This window comes from Rhodnius prolixus, unplaced genomic scaffold, assembly GCF_049639745.1.
Source record: "Rhodnius prolixus isolate KJV_2025 unplaced genomic scaffold, Rpr scaffold_10, whole genome shotgun sequence".
NCBI classification, from domain to species: domain Eukaryota; kingdom Metazoa; phylum Arthropoda; class Insecta; order Hemiptera; family Reduviidae; genus Rhodnius; species Rhodnius prolixus.
Genome location: NW_027411615.1, coordinates 1,857,989 through 1,880,797, shown reverse-complemented (window position 1 = coordinate 1,880,797; position 22,809 = coordinate 1,857,989). Strand labels below are relative to the sequence as shown.

Sequence of the window (22,809 nt, the reverse complement as noted above, 5' to 3'; positions counted from 1 at the left end):
ATTACGACCGCTACTATTGCTTTGCTTTATACAAATGAACTAAATGGATTTAGCAAAAAATAAAAATAAATAAGGTGTAGACTCACAAGACTTCCTCTTACTGCTATTTTCGAAGTTCTAACTCACAAATCCTGAGTATTTGAGTCCATATTTAGTTCTAATCAATACTCGTATTATACAGTCTAACTGTACATTGAACTGAAATGTTAGTTTTTTTTGAAAGGATTTTCCTCAATCTTGAGGTTTCCTCAGACCAATTTCCCTACATTAAAGGAAACACTTCACACACAACCGATAAGTGCACAGCAGGTTCAACTTTCATACCCTCAAGTATAAATATATAGATTTCCCAAAGAAAAGCTAGTTCCATAAATCCCAATTTTCTAATGAACTTAACACAGCCCCAGTTTTCTTTCAAGAAAAAATTCAAGATTTTTTCATTGCTTCTTTTTTACCGCCTAAAAACGTGAAAAAAAACAACTACAGGCTCAACTTAGGGTATGAAAGTTGCGTAACTGAAATGTAACTTCAAAAAAAAGTAAAGTAATTGCCTATTTTTTCAGGCGGGGCTTAATATTCCACTACCTATTAGGTGTCGTGGACGGAGGCGACTAGCAAACATACTTTACTGTAAATTTCTTTTATTAACCATTAAATAAAATCCAAGGCCTAGAGACCAGGAGTAGAACCCACTAACCAATAATACATCTTAGCTTTGCGGGTCTAGTATCTTAACCGCACGGCTACCGTGGCGCCTATGTAACTTCAATAAGAAGCCTAACATACAAATTTTATTTTTTTCTAGAAAGATTATTAATGAGAAAGTTATAATTCTACAGTTATGGTAAGTTATACCATAACTTATACCAAGTTAGGAAAGAAGATATATTAGTAGCACTGGTGGAAAGTGGTCAATACCATTGATTTTGGCGGTTATTAGCCTGTTAAAGAGGACAAGAATTGCAGTTAGAATTAAGCAATATATGTCAGAAATCTTTCCGACAATCAACAACGTCGTTTGGCTTGAGCTACCCCTTCTCTTTGCGATCGTAATGGACCAAAAAAATGTAGAGCTACCAAATACGCTGCTTGGATACTGGTGAATCTAGTCAAGTATACCAGAAGGGCCGGGACGACCTGGTGGTACAAGAAAATTACTGACCGAAAGACCTTGCCTACAATCTATCTATTCTGAGAACGGAGCTGTCAAAAAGTCAATATGCAGATCAACAACCCAGCAAAGACGAAGATTATGCGAATAATAGAATAAGGTACGTGCACAGAATTATGAAGAGAAAAATAAGTGGGCAAAGTCATGAAGTTGGACTTAGTAAGAATGGGTGTGTGGATGAGGAGATTAAGGAAAGAACGGATGCTGCAGGTTTTTTTTGGGGGGGGGGATATTTAGTGCGGTCAGGAAGTGAGAGCTTCCTCAGTAAGAGAGCGGTGTGAAAGAGTTCGAAGATGTCCTGTCTACAGGTCGCCATTTCTCCTCATACTCGCAGGAAATACTGGAAACTGAGTATCTGCAGTAGATAGACAAGTAAGTCCGGAAGAGAACTAAATTGAAATTAAAAGGTCAGTCTTAAATTGTTTAAAGCAATTAATTTCCACAAACTCGAAATACAATTGCTTCGATTTATTTTCTTTTAATTAATTGTACTTGCAAATTTTCTAAGTAGGTTTTCCCTTTAACTAAATCTCGATTGACTTGTTAGACCCAACAAACTTGTCAGCTTCCGATATATGTATATCGAATTAGTCTCCAAGAACTTTCAAGTGAACCAATCACCACTTACTTGAGATTTCAAATTGGATTCGAGTGTTTAATTAATTATAAAGAGGGAATTTAGATTTATCTAAAATTGTCTGCATTTAATGGGAGATACTGATGAAATACTGAGGACATAATCATTTTTGCAATCTAAATAGATGTTTGTAAAATTATGAAATAATGGGAGATAACTCAAAACTAAAACACATAAACCATAATAATAATTTACTTAAGACTCTTAAGGGTTTGAATAAACACAAATTAACCTAAATATAGTTTATTCACATAAGACATAAGGCATAATACACATAAGCATAACTTCCATAAAGAGTGACAAAACTAAACTCCATCTAAACTCAACTAAGGACTGTCTCCAACTACCTGCAACCCTCTAGCTACCCCTAACGGTCAGCCCTTCTCTTACACCCTCAACAGGTTTGCCAAATATCAAACATTCCAAATTTACTACATGTTACACGTTATGGTGCATTCATCGTGACGGCAGCCAGTCTAGTACGGTCGAATATTATTAGGCTGCGCGCTCTGATGGCAGAAATGCCTTCAGCGCGTAAGGGGACTACAATTGATTTCATGGATCACAAAAAATATTCTATATTTTGTAAAAAATCGCAACACAACTTCATTCTTCAACTTCATTCATTCAGAACTCTTCATCCTGTCTTTTACTACCTAATTCCTTTACCAGTAGTCAACGTAGTCCTCTAACTTGAGGTTTATCTCAGACAGAAGACTTACTTGGGTATCGTACTCCGACTTAAGAGAACAGAACTCAACAAACGCTTCCTACAATTGAAAAGACTACTAGACAATAGATCAAAACTCTTTCTCGTCAAAAAAAGACTTTTACTTAAGTATATTAAAACCTGTTTGGGCATACGACATCGAACTATACGGTTCAACCAACACGCTTAAAGCTCCTAATAAAGACCCAGTCCTAGCAGTCCAAAATTCTTCGCTCTATAGAAACGGACGCTCCTTTCTACGTCACCAATCAAATCATTCACACAGACCTAAACATTCCTTACGTCACACAAGTTGCAGGAAATTCCATCTCATCTCAATCCACTGGTACAACACCTTTCTTCCAGAACATTTCCAGAAATAATACTCTTAGACAGTCTTAAAAGACAGTGGCCTCGCGATTTCCTCTCTGATGACGAGAGCCTATTGTTAGCGAAATGTTGTAGGAAATTTTACCACAGGGTAGTTTCTCCATTCTGAGGTTGATAAGTTGTTTATTGTTACCGTTATTGCTTATAACGCAATAAAATGCGTTGATTGTAACTAAATAATTTTTTTTTTGTAAAGATCCTAACATAGAAATATAGTATTTATTTATTATTTATATTAATAGGTAAGCCGGAAATATGTGCCGAATTATTTAAGAGGCCACTCCGGAACAAACTACAGAATCATAAAGATTAACCACTTAGATTAGATATTTTAAACGTATTCTCTTTTTTAATATTTAATTTTTATTTATTTATTTAATTCATTCATACAGAGAACAAATTTAAATAAGATAAAAAAAGCTCCGAACTAAAAGTTGTACTCTTTTTTTTTTCAAGAATAATTAAAGTGTCTATCGTTGTGTCCCGCTGTTCTCCGCAAAGTTGTGGCGCTAGAAGTTCTGTTGAAAAACAATTAGCGTTAATGGGAAATTGTGTGTGGACAATTGTCGTTGCGTTATATGGGAGAGAGGAACAGGAAACGGGGATCCCAAGCGTATGTAGACCGAGAAAGGAAGGCGTTTAGGGGACATGTGTGAATCTGGGTTGTGTATGTTTTGTACGTATCTGTGTTCGTATTTGTAGATGTGTGCGTGTGTGTGTGTGTGTGTGCACAATAATTTCCCCATTCTTGTGCGCACAAACTCCCCATGCTTCTGCTTTTGGGAGCACAGAATGCAGAGAGAGAGACAGCTGGTATTGATTTACCGTTAACTGGTATGGTGCTTGTTGTTCGTCGATAGAGGAATACGGTATACCGGAAGGGCGTATAACAGCCAGACAGCACGCACGTACGACTGACAGACACATTTCGTAACGGGTACGCGCGCACAAAAGGCCCGAGACACGAACATACGTTCATCCTCTAATTCTACTATTTGTCTGTCCCCTTTTACCCTTTTGTAAGCGTGCTTTAGGTTTTGTATGTAGTGTAGACTATGTCGGGCTTTGACTGTGCTAGACTCCGCGCTATTCTGGAATCCGTATACACCTTTAGTTTAGGAAAATCCATGTGTAGTTATATATTGAAGTGTGCATTTATCTTTGTGTATATATATACTTTAGATTCTCTACAGCGCAAGCTAGTAAGAATAGATCTGAGCTTCTTTATCTTAATTCACCCTTATCCTGTTTGACAGAACCACGCATCCTGAAGACGCAACTCTCTTCCTAGTACTCCTAAAACATTGATGTATCTCTTTCTTAACCGCCATCAAACTCTAGGGTTATTTTTCACCTTCTATTAGAGCAAATAAATATATAGATTTCCCAAAGAAAAGCTAGTTCCATAAATCCCAATTTTCTAATGAACTTAACACAGCCCCAGTTTTCTTTCAAATTCACGATTTTTTCCTTGCTTCTTTTTTACCGCCTAAAAACGTGAAAAAAAAACAACTTGACGTTAAAAGTAAGGTAAAGTAATCGCCTATTTTTTCAGGTGGGGCTTAACGTCCAACTACCATTTACTAGGTGTCGTGGACGGATGCGACTAGCAAACGTACTTTACTATTTCTCATTTAACCATTAAATAAAATCCAAGGCAAAGACCGGGAATCGAACCCAGTACCAAAATGCATATTAGCTTTGCAGGTCTAATTTGACGTTAGTCTATTTTCATTTATTTATTTTCAAGATTTAAGGCGCGTCAACATCTAAGGTTATTGGCGCCCGGAGCTTTTTTCAGTGCACTACCGACCTCCGGACAGACAACATTGTCCATCACTGGACAGTGTCGTCTGTAAGAAGCTCTCAGGAATAGAAAGTCTAAGGGCCAACAGCTTGATACGAACCCGGGACCTCCGCGTGGGAATCCAATAAGCTACCCGCATAGCTAATCCCCTTCTTGTTAGTCTATTGTTCGATAGTTTATGCTATATCCTTCCAGGAACTAATTTCGGGGAACCCCCCTATAAGTATCTCCAATTTTTTTTGCACGTAAAAACCCTCCTAAGAATTTCATTGAGGCAGGCAGGTTCAGGTTACGCAGTGGCTATAGTTGTTTCCTGAAAGCAATTTTTAGACAAACTAATTTTTTTTTTTGCGACCCCGCTGAAGTCCATTCAGACAAACAGCTGATCTATTTTCTAGCTAGAATAACCAGTAAAAAATTTGAACCAAATTTGTCGGGGGATTTTCGGCACCCTTCTCTAGTTAGTTTATCTATTCACTCAGTTAGCTGAACACACTCTGGACGGCTAATGTGCAATCTGATATCTTCTCACGAGCTCCTAGCTGTTCATCCATTAGGCAAGCCATTAGCGCTTATGATAGTAATTTACATCACAATCTAGTTCTAGTTTGTGTTGTAATTAAATATTATTTTACTTAAGTTGTGATTTAGGCTCACTGGTTCTAAGTGTTTTATTAATGTTATGTAATGGTGGTTACTTCTTATTCGGTTGTTATTGTAATCCCTTTACTTCAGCCCTTAGAACTTAGCACACTCTCCACTTGCACAACCCTTATGTACACATAAGGCTATTAAATAACGAGACTGATGCTGCTACAGAAGAACTATGCACGCGCCAAATCCTAACGATCGACAGCTGTGCAGCGTAAAGCCTTCTCTTTCGATTGCAGCGTCTCACGTGTTTGTAGAGAAATCTGTCTGACCGGAACCGTCGTTTGTGTAAGAGGTGTTAGTTTCATTTCGCCAAAAAAAAACATGATACTACACATATAGTAGAGCAACGAATTGTCGTGAAATTTGACATGAAACTGGGTACAAACCGCTATTGAAACTTATCTTTTATTCAAAGAAGTTTATGGTGATGAATGGCGCAAATTTTTGAGTGGGTCAAGCGTTTCCAAGATGGCCGAGAAGACGTCGGAGATGATGATCGCCCGGGTCGCCCTTCCACGTCCAAAACGGATGCAAAATATCGATTATAATTAATCAACATTACTACCGTGAGGTGCTTGTTCAATTTCGTGAAAGAGTAAAGAAAAAACTCGATTTGTGGAAGAACAAGTCACGGGGTTCTCCATCAAGACAACGCGCCGGCTCACACTGCATTGTCTGTCAAGACGTTTCTCTAGCCAAGTACAACATCCCAGTTTTAGGCCATCCGCCTTATTCGCCTGACCTGGCCATCCCAAGTGACTTTTATCTGTTTCCCAAAGTCAAATCTGCATTAAAAGGAACATGATTTCAGTCCTTTGAAGCTGTGAAAGAAAAAGCGGCATGCGTCATGCAGGAGCTCACAGAGCAAGACTTCCAGCACGGTTTCGAAAGATGGTAAATTCGCATAGAGCTTTGTATGGATAGGGGAGGGGTGTATACGAGGGTCGTTTGGAAAGTCCGTGCAAAAATAAAAACTACTTAATTTTTTGGGGTAAACCTTTTTTATTTTTCAACATAGTCTCCTTTTAGGCTTATAAACTTCGTCCAACGCTGCTCTAGTTTGTTGATCCCTTCCGAATAATAGGATTTGTCCAAGTCTGAAAAATAGCCATTCGTTTCTGCAATCACCTACTCGTTTGAATAAAATCTTTTTCCCGCCAGCCATTTCTTCATATTGGGGAACAAATAGTAGTCCGAGGGAGCCAAGTCTGGAGAATAGGGGGGATGTGAAACGAGTTGGAACCCTATTTCCATTAATTTTGCGACCACAACTGCTGAGGTGTGAGCTGGTGCGTTGTCGTGATGGAAAAGGACTTTTTTGTGGGCCAATCGTGGGCGTTTTTCTTGCAGCTCGGTTTTAAAACGGTCCAATAACGATGAATAATATGCACCAGTAATAGTTTTACCCTTTTCCAGATAGTCGATTAGGATTATTCCTTGCGAATCCCAAAAGACAGTCGCCATAATCTTTCCGGCCGAAGGAACGGTCTTCGCCTTTTTTGGCGCAGATTCCCCCCTGGTAACCCATTGTATAGATTGTTCTTTGGTCTCAGGAGTGTAGTGATGTATCCATGTTTCATCCACAGTGACGAAACGACGCTTAAATTCCTGCGGATTCTTCTGGAACAGCTGCAAACCGTCCTTGTAACACTTCACACGATTTCGTTTTTGGTCAAGCGTGAGCAATCGCGGCACCCATCTTGCGGATAGCTTTGTCATGTCCAAATGTTGATGCAAAATATTATGTACCCGTTCATTCGAGATGCCCACAGCACTAGCAATCTCACGCACCTTCACTCTTTTGTCATCCATCACCATATCATGGATTTTATCAATGATTTCTGGAGCAGTAACCTCAACAGGGCGTCCAGAACGTTCAGCGTCACTTGTGCCCATATGGCCACTCCGAAAATTTTGAAACCACTTATAAACTGTTCTAATCGAAGGTGCAGAGTCACCATAATGTTTATCAAGCTTCCCTTTAGTCTCCTGAGGCGTTTTGCCTTTTATAAAGTAGTATTTAATCAACACACGAAATTCTTTTTCGTCCATTTTTTGAAAATCACTCGACTTCCTCGATTCAAACGAATGCCAAACACAAAGAAATAGACCGATCTGGCTGAAACTTGGTGTGTGTTCTTCCAAGAGATGCTACTAACTAAACATAACCTCGATACGCGCCAGTAGTGCTATCTCTCTGACTTTGCACGGACTTTTCAAACGACCCTCGTATTGAAGGTGATAATAACTAAATATGTATAAATTTAAAATAAAATGTTTTGCAGCAATAGTCTCGTTATTTAACAGCCACACCTCGTACTCAATCTTAGCAGGGAATGAAAATATTTTTATTCTGATAATTGCCCTTATATTTAGCCCTTCCTAACTTAGAAGCACCCCTAAGAAGTCCTCAAGTGTAGCTAAGTTCTAATGAAACGATAGACTACAAATAAAAACCTTTTTCGTAAGAAACTGTATACAGGATAAGCACCCTCCATCTTTCCACAAATCTTCAAGAGCAGCGCTCCCTAAAGTGAAACCTATCATCCCAAGATCCTGCCCCCTCCTCACCAAATCAAACAAGCAGGGATTTAGCCTCGCTTCTAGTTGCTAGCTGAGTGTGTTTTTCGTAAAGACATGGACACCTATAAATATAAAAAAGGGAATTTTTCTCCCCTACAAAACTAAGGTAACCCATCCTCTGCTCTCCAGAAAAAAACGGGGAACCCCATGGCCAATCTAAGAACTTTTGAGTAAACAGTTCTACGATAACTGTTATAAACAACCTCTTGTTTTAACCTACATTTAGCTCCCAATTCCTGTAGTTTTGAACATAGTACGCTAACCTATTCCATTATGTATTATGTAGGATTATTTTATACTGGGGCGTTCACACATTAAACCTTTACTACACCATCTTCCTACCTTCTCGTTTGTCACCATGGTAACGATACATCCCCCGTGCCCCCCAAACCCAATGCCAATTACATTAGTCAGAACACACTACGCGCACACGGTTGAGAATTGTTAGCATACTGAATTACATCCGGTGTCTCCCCATTGCCGGAAACGCACAGCAAAGCCTACATATCTCCATTTAATCTATAGCCAGTCCCTTTGCCAAGCTGTTAATGTTAAAATTAGAACATAACATTAAAGGATAAATAATTATATTATTGGCGCCATTAAATAAAACAGGTATGTAATGGATATTGATTGATTCACTTTTCTCTGAAATATTTTTTCATCACAATCCACTTGTACTACATCTATCTTCCAGGAACATTTCCAGACAACACTTCTAGACAGTCTTAAAAGGCAGTGTGGCCTCGCGATCTCCTCTCTGATGAAGAGAGTAAGTAGAATTTAGAATGTTTTTTGGAGTGTTACCGCTGGGTAACTTCTCCACTCTGAGAGTTACATGTTGTTTATGTTATCATTGTTGCTTAAACGCAAAATGCGTTGATTGTGACTAAATAAATGATTAAAAATAAAAAAAACTTTAAAAATTAAGGAAGAATTAAATATATTTCAAAAAGTCAGTGTTTAAAGATGAATTTAGGAGTCAAAACCATGAGAATGTACTAAAATAATTAGAATTGTTAACACTAATTGTTAACGATAAAGAATCAGTAAAGGTCACAATGCAATGTGTTTCATCAATTGAAGGAGTTGTCCCATTCTTTTGACTTCATGAAAACCAGAAAATGCTCTTAAAACTGCTAGTTTGGGAAAGATTTAGTCAGCCTTGAAAGGTGTATGTTTCTTTCTATTTAACCAGTTAAGCGCGTTTGACGTGTATTCACGTCAAACCAAATCTCTTTATTACGGGGCGTTCGACACGCATACTCGTTGTGAAATATATAAAATTGCCATTAACTATAAAAACTCGAAATTTTAATAAAATACAATAAGAATATTTTTTGGTGAGATGTTTTCTTTGTCTTACCAATAGAACTGCGGTGGGAGTCAGCCAAATGATAAGTGGTTGGTACATGTTTGGTCTCCCCATTAGAGATTGGGGAATTACGCACACAAATAGAAGCTCTCAACCCTTATGCAATGCCGTTTTTACCTTAGATAGAGATTCAGACCTCAGTACGAGCATGATTTCCTTTGGCACAGAATTCAGAGAGCTCTTTTCTTCCTTGTAAAAGCTCTTGTGCGTTTCTAGTTAACTAGAGCAATGCATACTTGAAGTGGTGCAAAATTTTGAAAGAGCACAGAATGCTCTGGTAATCTCAAGTCTCAGAGACTGCAGAAAAAGTGCTTGCAGTGACTATTATGACGTACTAAACTTTTCGTTGTTTTGCCCTGCGTTCGACGTGTATACACAGTCATTGTCTGATTTTAATTCCGCACACTGTGGGGGTTTTTAAAATTAAATTCCACGCTTAACTGGTTAAGGGGCTTGCTTTTTAAGGATTTTAAGGGCTATTCAGCAAGCCCTTACAAGATAGATGCACTTTCTTGTCCAGCAAATATTGTGCGAGTCGGAATCATAAATGAAAATCTCTACACCAAACTGATTATTCTACAACCTGAGGAATGGAGGAAAAAGCGGATAATATCAAAGTTAACTGAAAATTATTTATTACCAATTATGCCTTCACTCAAATTTAATGAAAAGTAGGAAAAATTTTTGCAATTCAGGAAATCTCAAAAACGTATATTTCTGGCTTTAGTGCTTACTTTCTAAAATACGAAAAGATCGCATAACTTCCGCTTTCGAGAAAATCTTAAGAGCAGGAAAGAAGGAATATATATTCACTGTGACACATTACACATGCACAGCATGTTATCGATAACACAAGCCCCAACATAGCTTCAGACTATTCTCTCATACAGCTGATAAGAAAAGTTTGCCAAGCTGTAACCCCTCCTCTGCCGCCACTACACACACACACACACACACACACACACACACTCTATGAGTCGAATTATATTTTACACGTACAATAGCTAAGACATAATCTCAAAATTTGGATCTAGCTGCTGTCAGTTTATATCTGGTCTTATCTAGAAATGTGGGTACGCTGAGCTTTGTCATATAAACTTCACACCTGCAATTTTCAAACTTAGATTACAAGGCAGCTTGAAAGCTTTTCATTATAGGTTTTTCATTTAGCTACATTCTAACTTTATATTAAAGCACACATCTTAATTATAAAGTTTTCAGTTTTCTTTTAAAAATTGGAATATTTTCATAAATAATTTTAAAGGCCAACAATTCCTAAACACTTTGCGTCTCAAAAATAGAAGTGCATAAGCTTAAACTTTATATATCGTTTGGGTAGCATTGCGAGACCCAACCGTACCCTAGATTCTAGCGATTTTTCCCAAGCAAATTGTGAGTTTCAAGGAACTTTCATTACGTGAAAAGCGGATAGTACGAAAAAAAGTCGTATTAGTGTTTGCAATTGAATTTTTCCCGTACAAGTATGGCCCACTTTGCGTACACGGCACGCGGCAAGTTAGGAAGATTAGAGAGAACCTGATGAACTCATGGGGCACGAGAAAATAGTTAGGGGTTTGTCAAGTCGAGAAGAATAAGTTGGCTTTGGGCATATAGAGAGATTTGCGCTGGCTGAGGTGAGTCCAATGAGACCGTGCAGCACTTTGTAGAGGTGTGTCCCGTTTATTCTAAAACTAGATTTCTGGTCTTCAGGAGGTTAAATGTCTCCCTACCGGAGATTGTAGCATCCGGTCATCTTTACCAGAACTTTCTAGGTTTATTCCAGTGCACTGTGGGATTGAGTCGCCATGCTCCCTAGTGTCCTGTTGCTACTTTATTAGTTTATTATATTAGTACCTGGCAACCTTTAGCCGGATTTGTTGTTTTTAAAACCTCGGTACCTCTCATGAGATGAGGGGTGGGCGGGGAGCAATGAGAACCATTTTGGATTGCCTGCGTTCCTTCCCCCATTTTTTGGTGGAACCGCCCTTCTAATAACAATCTACAATCTATAAAGAGATTACCAGAGCGGCTGATGACAAGAAAAATAATGAAGCAGAAGTTTGATGGAAAAAGAAGAAGAGAGCGGTCCCAGAACGAGCTGGTTGAGAGACGTGGAGCAGGACTTGGAGTGACTTCATGTTAGATCGGGAAACCTGGAACAGGATTGTACGGGAGGCCAAAATTCATATCGAACTGTAGCGCCAGATAAGTAAGTAAGTAGTGCTATGAATTACGTAGATAATTTTGACCGCTAACCTAGTTGACCACATAAAGAACAAATAATAAAATTTAATACTTTACCTCCTCATTCCGATCCTCTTATCGCTACAGGAACTCTTCAAACGCACATCAACCACTTACAGGATTGACTTTTCAAATGGAGAATCAAAACCAACGTTACGAAGTCAAAGTTTATAGTATTTACTCTAAGACGAAAAGTCCTACCTCCCATCATCTTGAACCAAACTCCTATACCAACTGTGGACAAAGTACGCTACCTTGGACTGTACCTAGACAAACGATTGACATGGAATCCCCCATACTAGACTGAAAAGACAAGAAACTAACCAACGCTACAAAACTTCTCGCCAGACTACTTGACAAACGTTCGAAATTTAACCTACATAACAAAAGAGACTCTTATATCTACTGTTACTGCGACCCATTTGGTCATACGGCATCGAAGTATGGGGGATCGACTAAGCGTTCCAACTCACTACGCCTCCAGACATTACAGTCCAAAAATACTTCGAAAACTTCTTAACGCTCCGTTCTATGTATCTAACCTCACTATCCATAATGACCTCAAAATCCCTTTCATTACAGATCTTGCTAACACTCGTTTCTTCAAATTTCATTCCTCTACAGCAGCTCCATCCTAACTCTCTCATAGAACACCTATCTTCCTCCACATTACCAGGGTAATCCTCTAAGGAGATTGAAGAGAAGATGGCCTCGTGATCTTCTCTTATCGTGAGAGCAAAGAACGTTACTGGAGTAGCACCACTGCCTTCTCCACTCATGATTTTCTTTTATTTCTTTTTTCTTTTACCATATTTGCTTGTTGCAACAACTGTTGCAGTGGTAAATTACAATAAAATATTAAAAAAAAAAAAAAAAAAAATACTTTACAGAACCCACCAGAAACACTAGTTTCAAAAAATAGTAATAGGCAACTAGAGAACCGGAAATTAGCAAAACATTTTAGTTAAAAAAAAAATAACTTCGCTACTGAAAACATTTAACATGATTACTTCCTGTCTTGCCAGGAAGTTACATGAAGTGTAAGTTACCATAGCGACAATAATTTATGGGCATTTTCTCTCTGTTTTCTTTAAAATATAAGATCGGGTGTGATACCCGAAAAAGGAAAGGGAAAAAGAAACGAAAAGGGATTTGTTCTTTAATTGAGAATGAAGGTTCGTTAAAATATTTTTTCGGCTTCCATAAAAAATGAACAAAAAACTGGTCCCTTTGTTCTAATTATGGTAGGACCAAGTAGCTGCCCCCCCCCCCAAAAAAAGAAGAATCATGCCAATAGCAGGATGGTTTAGTTAGATGCTGGTGGAAAAATAGAAGGCTCCACTAGAGTAATAAACTGCCAACCATCTGTAAAAGGGTTCTTGGAGGAGGTTGAAGAAGGGCTTGACAGGGAATGAGGAAGAAGAAGAAGAATAAGGGCACGAGGAGCTTGGTAGGGCTCTCTCTCTCTCTCTCTGTGAGCCTGTAGTGGAGCGGACCAAAAGCCCTAGGGCGGACTGATGCTTATAGAACATGCTACTGGTATTGAGATCGTGAGGATGCTGGAAATAATCCCGCTCCACCCGACCCTTTAGACAGCTATTAATAAATATTAGAATTTTTCCACAATATGATTGACTATGGGGATCTCCTCATTAACGTGGAGGGGACTTTTCACCAGGCTTTTCTTTCTCTCTCTCTCCCTCCCTATTTCCCGTCTATTCTTCCCCCTTTTCAAGTACTGCTTTAAGTGCTTAAAATTTACCTAAGGGTTTTTGGGATCGCAAGATAGCTATAAAGCAAATGCTGTATTACTTACAATCCCTTTTTTTTGCCACCCCCTTAAGACCCTTAGCCTTCAACACTTGTACTTCCTTCCGCCCTTCACAGATTCACCGCCCCTCGACCAATCTATTCATCCTTCTTCCTTCATTGTCCACTCTATTCATTTCTTAAACTCATCATGTTTATTTTAATTATTTTAATTTTTTTTCTGTGCGGCTTGGTCCTGAGCTTTCTTTTCATTATTAATTTTTCTTAATTCTATTCATTTGGTAACGATTAGAATTTTTAAAAAAAATATTTTTTTCTTCCCCATAATTAAAAGAGTCTTTAACTTCCCTGAGCCCAATTCTTTAAGAGACTGCCTAGCTGAAACTACTCAAAAACTCATAATTGCTGACGAATTCAGCATTCCTTTTCACAAACTTATTTCCTATAAACGTCTCACAAAATCTACAAATCGAAAATCTCAAATTTTCTCAAATTTCTTCAGTAAAAATCAAATTCTCGGCTACCCAATTTCCTTTAATGTGGAGAATTTAACATGATCTTCAACTACGTAAGAGAAAAAAATGAAAAACAAGTAAACAATTCTTGTACCAAATTTAAAAGAAAATTAAGGGAAATATTAGAGGCTTTTTTTTTTTTGCAGAGAGAGAAAACACTTTTTTCCGTCCTCAGCAGTCCAATCTGCCTGAAATCGTGCACTTCCGGAGAAAACTAACAAAAAAAAAAAAACGGAAATCTGCACGATCTCAGAACTTCCCCTTTTCAAGGAATAAGAGACACTAAAATTAGTAATATTTTATGATTGGGTAATTATAGGCTAATTTTCCAGAAATGTGATTCGTACCTACTAATTAATTTCCGGGAAGATAACCAACAATTTTACTCATTTTCAAACAAGTTCAAATTACCCAGGTAAAAATGGTTAACTTAAAACGATACAAATGTTAACTATGTTCTAACATGGCCAAACATTGAACTCCTATTAGATGGAAATGAATTTCCAAACATGTGCTTATACATGGATTTTCTATTAACCCTAAAATGTGTAAGGTAATTTTATTCACTAATTAAAGGATATGCGTAGGACTGGCTGCTCTTAGGGTCCTGGGATCTTTCATAAACTTAGATAAAACGAAGAAGGTTATCGAGAGTAAATTAAATCAATCAAAACAGTTTAAGATCAGCATCGATAATTAGGGTGTTTCGAAAAATGTTGACTTTTAAATTTTAAAGAGCGCCGAGCAGAAAATCAAAGTTCATTTAAAAACAAAATTAACGTGTGGCTGTGTCATGGACGACCGGCCGTGTGTTGTACGTGAATACGTTTACGTAACGGGTTATATTTTTTATGTAAAATATTTTTATTTATGTATTTAGGATGAAATCAAATTTGTCATTATTTATGGACGTTCATGAAATTAAACTCATTGAGTCGCGATTTAGAACCCAACAGTGGTGCGATACAGTCCGTTGTCAATGTAGAAGCGATTTCATCATCCACTTGCATAATTTCAACCGCCCCAGCTGCAGATGTACTGACACAGTCGTTGATCCGCTCGGCCCAGCACAGCTTGACCCGGTATGGTGCTTTATTAGTACCATTCGATTGTTCTTGAGAAGCCCTTTCCAACCGTATACGATCTCTGTATTTGGTTTTGGCTTTTCGACGCGTACAGGCCGACATTATATATTTTTGATAATATTTTTTTATTCTAACACCTTATTATATTCACTGTCACTATTTTACTCTAATCTTTTATTTACTCCTCCGCACACACCCTGTATATAAATGGTGAAAACACGCAGTTTATTCTTACCGCAATATACGCAACGAAATTGGAATTTTTACGATAGAATTTTCGCATACACATTTAAACCCTTTAATTAATAAACAATATGGCCGCAATATAACAAAATACTCGTAAGTGGCACGTAAAACGGAGTTTATAACCAACCTCTCCTCCCCCTCAGAACTGCCTTAAGAAAATGATTTTCCTGTGAGTATGTTTTAGATCAAAGTTATAGATCTTTTACTTGGACGTGAGAATTTTAAAGAAAGGAAGCGCATTTTCGAGAAAACTTGATAAAATCCACTCATTCCGGTTGACACGATTTATTTTAGAGATTCCAGACCATGCTGTGCATGCAAGAAATAACAGCAATGACATTGAAAAAGTTAGTAACAAAAAATAAATCCTTTAGCAAGAATCAATTCATGGACGGAGGCGATTAGCGAAAAATATTTTTCTATAAATAGGTATCTCTAATAAATCATTAAATAGATTCCAAGTCCTAGACCGGGATTCGAGCCCCTGTACCACAACAATACTTCCTCAGATTTGCGGGCTTTGCTCGAACCGCTCTCGGCTAACGTGCCGAGTTCAAGACCGCACTTGAATTGTGACTTTTTATTATATTTACACATCAACGCTGTTACATATTTATTTACTATTTACATATTATATTAACAAAATTGTTTGAAAATAAATACCGTTTAATATTAAACAAAGTTTTCTAGAAAATACTTGTTTTACAACTTTTAAGGTATTTAATATTTATATATTTAATATATATGCAAAACGGATTTTCATGTAATTACCATTTTATGATATACATAACATAATGTATGCTAAAATTTTCCCTTATTTTTTGAAGAAAGATGTATCTCCTACTAAGCTTGCATTTATAAAAGACCTTTTTAATCTAAATTTCATTTAAAGTATAATGATAAAACCATATTTACGTGAAAATTAAAACGTATAACATATCTTGGTTAATTAAAGATACAAGAGTAGAGAATGCTCTTTAATTCGTGACGAAGTAAGAAATATTCTCTGCAAGAACAAGAAAACCCCGTGTGGACCCTAAGTCTCTTACTACAATTATTACAATCGTAAGCAAACTAATTTAGATTCTAACAATTAGTTTCCCTCAAATAATAGCGCATTTACTGGTGAAAATCGGTAATAAAATCACAGGAAGCGAACGAAGCCACAGAATAAAGTGTCATTTCCGTCTAACCCGATTACTCTTTTATTATTTGGAATGTATCGTAAATATTTATTCCCAAATAATATTACACAAAAATAAGGGACGCAGACATAGTGCTAAGATTGTCCTGTTCTTTCACATTGTAACTTAGTCTTTCCTGGATATTTTAAGTATAAGAGTGTAAGTATAAGTAATCGCCTATTTTTTTCAGGCGGGGCTCAACGTCGAACTACCAATTAGGTGTCGTGGACGGAGGCCACTGGCAAACATACTTTACTGTAAATTTCTTTTATTAACTATTAAATAAAATCCAAGTCCTAAGACTGGGAATCGAACCCAGTACCACAATACATATTAGCTTCGCAAGTCTCGCCTCTAACCGTGGCGCCTCCCTGGATATTTTTTTTATCCAGGAGCGTAGGTGATCCTCCTGCAGGAATAAATCTTACAATTCTCTCATACTGTCCACTATTCGTAGATAGACTGATAGACTGTATAGAAGATAGACTATTAGAACGTAGACTATTACAAGGTAGGGGCAGGTGTTGGTCTAGTGGTCAAGAGCGAGGCTTTGTAAGTTGGGAGATCTCCCAGATCGAATCCCGCGTATGACTACTTTTTATTTGTTGGAAAAAAGTGTTTATAATAAATTATGAGCTTCCTTCCGCTCCCGTCCACCGACCTCTAATTGGTAGTTGGACATTAAGCCCCGCCTGAAACAATGGGCGATTACTTTAATTTACTATTAGTAGGTAGACTATTCGAAGAAAGACTGATAGATATTAGAATGTAAACTAATCGAAGGCTTTATCCTTTGGCTTTCAATAAAAACTAAGATTTCATCAGAAATAAGTCAACTAAAGTAAAGATTTAATTGATGCAATTTCTTTACTTTCTGTTAGCAAAGTATTATTACATCTGGTCAAACATTTGGATAACGAGTTTCTTCAAGAAACGTCAATTTTGAGGATAAATGGTGTTTATAATAACAATGGTAAAAAAATTAGCTCAAACTTATAATTCTGTCCAGAAATGGGCAACGTTGTCTCTAAACGAAAGAACACTGTCCGAATGACTGAAGTGCACTGTAAAAAGCCAATGTCCTTAGATGTAGATGTCCTTTAAAGTAATAAGAAAAAAGAAGTATATGTCACTTGTAAGAGTGATTCCATCCAGATAATATTAGGAATAATCCCATGGACCTCACATCATTTCTTGTGAAGGACAAACATCACGAGTTAAGGGTTAAAAGGGCCAACTTTTAAATAAATAACTCCGAAAATTTGACAAGTGCCAACAATAAGGGAAATTGCTACATAATTTTATTTCTTTTCTCTTAGCTTTAAATTTCTATTTATTAAATTATTTCAAAAATGAAACTCACAACTTCCTTAAAAACCAAACTGACTTCAGTTAACAGAAAATTTTAAATTATAGTAGTTCAGTTAAGTTTTACTTGATATTTCCAACGCATCCTATTCGTCAAGAAAGACCAAAAAAGAGTGGGGGGAAAAGCCTTATTTGTTTTCCAACAAGTAGGGAGTTTCATCAAGTTTGTTTGTCTTACTTGTTCAGTTCTTGATGAGTGATATGTTTGTTTTGTCAGTCTAGATTTATTTACTCAAATCTACTACAGTCATTGTCTGGTCTTAGTTTGTTAAAAAGAAAAAAAGTTTTAAAACTTTTTTTAATCCATAAATTTTCTTTTAAATATCAATAAATTTTCCTAAAATGTTTACATGGAGATTCCCCCAGGTTCCATTACAGGATGTAAGAAATTACAGCAATGATATTTGACCGTCAGATGCACAAGTATACTCTTACTAAGTTTATATTTTAAGTCTATTTAAGCTAGTGTTGTTCAAGAGCTGAGCTATAAGGCTATAAGGTTCCAGCCTTGAAGGCGAGAGCTCTCAGGGCTCAGCGGATGGCTCGAGTCAGAGAGCTCGAGCTGAAGCCTCACAGAGAGCTCGGTAAGCCTCCAAGGCTCGCCTCAAAAGGCTCGAGCTTTTTTTTTTGTATTTTATATGAAGCATTTTAGTTGTACTAATTAATAAATTCATTTCTTAAAATAAAATCAAGTTACAGCAGCTAATGAATTTTTCAAACATATTTTTGGTATAAATGAATACAATAATTTTTAAAATGTTCGTTGTTCATTGATAACTCGTCTTTCCTTAAGAATTTTAAAAGGCTTGCACTTTATGAGCCTTCAACTCCTGGTTTATGAGCCTCTAACTTGAGCATTGCGGCTCCAGCCCTCGAGCTCTGAAGACTCAAGCCCTAAAGGCTTGAGTCGCAGCTCGACTCGGTTGAGCCTTCAGTTCGAACCTCAACTGAACAACACTAATTTAAGCCATTCAGCCTTGACAATCAAATCTGTGCCTACAAATTAATAGCTACTTAAATCTTCTCTGACGTGACTGTACTCATCAACATCAACCTCATCTACAGCTAACAAACACCGTATGAAATATTGTCTACAGTGGAAGAAAGACGTGGAATGCTTCACACCTAGTTTTAATTCAGTGATTCTAGAAAGAAAACTAGTTCAGCTCATGAAAAGAAGAAAATTTTTGTTAAAAATGATGTGGAGATACGTTATCAAACAAAGTTGTAAGGGAAGACAAGGAGAGAGAGATAAGGTAAGAAACGACTACAGTAAGAATAGACCTGGGCGTTATGCACGATGTTAGAATGAAGAACGATCGGGTGGCTAAATTAGTTTACGAGTAAAAAATCAGAAGGCGGAAGACGCTATGGCCGACCGAGGAAGTGAAGGAAGGTTTGGAGGGAAGGGGATTCGATTGGAGAAGATGGAAGGGGAAATGGCAAGATCATCATTTACATCGAATGATGTAAATTATAATTCAAAATTTCCATTATTTTTTTTTTTAATGTAAAAGTTAAAACGTCCCAAGTTAAAACTAATAATAAGATAGGGAAGAGGTTAGCTCTATGGTTATTAACGAGGAGATCCCGAATTAGAATACAGCTGCTAGCGAAGCAGCTGATAGGCTCTTTCTTTCTAGGAGCTTTTTTACAGCAATTAAGAAACAACTGCAGTACGAAAAGACCTGGGCGTTATACACGATGTTAGAACGGAGAACGATCGGGTGGCTAAATTAGTTTACGAGTCAACAGTCAGAAGGCAAAAGACGCTGTGGCCGACCGTGTCTAGGTGCAGAGATGAATGCAAGAAGCTGTGTAATGCACCTAAACTGAGCACTCGGAAGAAGACGATAGGACTATTTATGTAATAAAAATTATGAATAATTATAATTAATTAAAAGACCCATTAAATTTTATTCAATCCAAGCTTTAATAAAAAAAAGTTAAGCTTTAAAGCTCCATATAAAAATTTTAACTCACAATAATGATAATAATGAACCAATAAATTTCCTGTACCACAAAATATCCTAAAAGCCACAATATCAAACTTCCTGACAAACAACTGAACATTTTTTGTTCCCCTCCTGTAAGTGAAGGGTTTAAAGCCAGACCTTGAGGTTTCTTTCTGGATAGGGCCTATTGTGGGAAATATATTGGCCAAATTTTACCATTCCCTTAAAGTTCCTCCAAACAATAATAAAACGAGCTTAACAAGTTTTGGAAACTGTTGGAAAACTAGGGGAAATACCTTTTCAACAAATTTTTAATATATCTAAAGTGGAAAACTAATATGTTTTTCTAATATTCCCTTATTAGTTATTAAGTTTCCTAAAATGCAACTCATCTAATATAAATTGTTGATTGCCATTTGTACCAGTAATCCATACTCTACAATTAACCATATTTACGAACCATACTGAGTAGAATGGACTTTAAAATCCATATACATAAATATCATGGTGAAAGACACAACACTATATTAACTGTAGAATGTGACTCTTGCGGGTTAAGTATTCCAAATTTAAGTCTGAATATAGTGAAAAAGTAACGCATGTCTTTATCTGCCGAAAAATTTCTTGGCCACTTGATTTCTATCAACCGAAAGATAAATCACTTTCTCTCTCACTCCCTCTCTCTCTCTAACACAAATTCCCTTCAGATGCGAATTTGGAAAATTAGGATGGCTTCATAAAAGTAAACTGGATTTTTTTTTCTTTACAGGAAGCCACCGTTGCATTCATTGAGCGATGTAAAGCGATAAAATGGTACAAGTTTTTATTATCAATGAGTCTGCGAGATTTGTATGATATTGTTTCATCGAGATGCACCTCTTAATGGCCAGAAAAAAAGATGAGATTACTACATCTCGGGATTATCGGGGATAATATCAAAGAGGAATGTACTAAACAAGAAGATCATATTCATGGACTGGAGCCTGCAGAAGTAGCAAACTCCAATCTAGCTAGCCACAATATACTCACACATTACCAAACTGGTTGCAGAGAAGAATTCTACCCCTCTTCCAAAGCAAACAGCAGAAATCTTTAACAAATTGGACAATAATTAATAAAAAGTCCTATTTTATTTTCCAAATAATCAAGAGAGTAATTAAGATTGTAACGCCAACGTAACGGTAGCCTAGCAGTTAAGTTACTAGACCCGTAAAGCTAGACTGGTTAAGTGGGTTTGATTCCCTGACTCTAAGCCTTCGATTTTATTTAATGGTTAATATGAGAAATTTATAGTAAAGTATGTTAGGCGGTGGTAGGCTAGACCCGCAAAGCTAAGATGTATTGTTGGTTTAGTGGGTTCGATTCTCGGTCTCTAGGTCTTGGATTTTATTTAATGGTAGTTGGACAAAAAACCTGCCTGAAAAAAAATGTAGGCATTCCTATCATAAATTTCTAACGAATCCTTTATTATTAATCTAAATCCAAAATAATAAAGCATTCAAAGAAAATAAAAAAAATATATCTCATGGAGAATTCGTAAATAAATTAACATTGGAAACAGAACAGAAATAAAGTGTACCAAAATGTTTAGTTGGAAGGACGGAAATAATATGATTTATTTAAAATTATCTTTTTCCGGTGGCGCGATATATTGAATAATAGAACAATACATAATGCCAGAATGCCAGCTGGGTATTGGAACAGTTGATTAATGAAAACCCAAACCATACCTGATCGGCTGGTATGCAGGTATATTGGTTTTCGTAATTTAGGTACACACACCGGGGGAAAGAGGTTGTAACTTCAATTGAATTTTTATTTATTTATATTTTTCACTTCTGCAGTAGAGTAATTTTTTTAAATTCTAAAAAAAAGGGAATCTATTGGGAATATTCACTTGATTGTCTTTTCTGACATACAATTTTCCAACCCGAATTTTTAATCATATTTATTATAACTAGGGAACGGATTCGTATGTATTTACATATTTTTTTCTAGGCAATTTACAGACGTTTTTCAACTAGAAGTATTCATACTGACACTTTTTAAGCCGTTTGAGTCTACTTTTATTTCACATATTTCCACATATTTGGATGTTATCGCATATTTATACATATTTGATTAAAATAAATAAATATTTCTTCATATTTAATCAAAATATGTACATATTTTTTCATTTTGGGCATATTTTCATAATTGGGAGGTGGTTGACAGGAACTGTGAACCACAGACTGTAGGGCTGTGAATCACAGTGGGTACAATGGTTATTGTAATTTATACAGAATGCTGCTAAACAGTGACGGGCACTTGTTAGTTCTTTGAAGTTGTCTGACGTTGTCTGTTCTTTCAGTTTGTTCGTTGAAGTGTCCAATTCATTTCGTTCGGTCACTTAGTGTATTCTTTTTTGGGTGAAATGCCACGAACATCGGCCTCAAACAAACAACTGGTTGCTAAATATCTTCGCGAGTTTCCAGCAGAACTTTTTCGAAGTGATGGAGACATTTTGTACTGCACAGCTTGTGATAAGCGCGTTTCTTGCTCTCAACTTTCCCAAGTCACCCAACATATTGCCACCGGATCGCACATAGAGAATAAAAACAGAAAGAAAGAGAGGACGTCCTATCAAGCCTTCCTTACATCTCCATCATCAAGTAAGTCTACTCTGAGTACAGATCTGTGTCGGGCTTTGGTTAGAGCAGATATCCCTTTCCACAAACTTAAAAATCCTCATTTCAAAGGATTCTTAGAGACCTATATTGGGGAAAAAAAGCCTGACGAGAGCGCTCTGAGGAAAAACTACCTGGAAGATGTCTATAAAGATACACTAACCAAAATTCGAAAACTTATCAAAGATGGACCGATTTGAGTGTCAATTGATGAAACCACTGACGTTGAGGGCAGGTATATTGCCAATGCAGTTATTGGAAAACTTGACAGTGATGCTGATGTGGATTCAAAGCCATTCCTTTTGAACTGTGAGGTTCTCGAAAAATGCAATCATTCCACCATTTCACGATTTTCATAAAAAAAAATGTCCATTTTACTTAAATATTCCAGAAAATATTTTAAGAAAATCACATATTTTCCACATAATTGACGAAAATAAATGCATATTT

General features: G+C 36.8%; 1 long non-coding RNA gene across 2 annotated transcripts in view; it reads right to left on the bottom strand.

The window, feature by feature from the left end:
• LOC141457087 (uncharacterized) overlaps positions 1-22,809 on the bottom strand; it is a 235,543-nt gene that overhangs the window by 175,170 nt on the left and 37,564 nt on the right. The window lies entirely within an intron of this gene.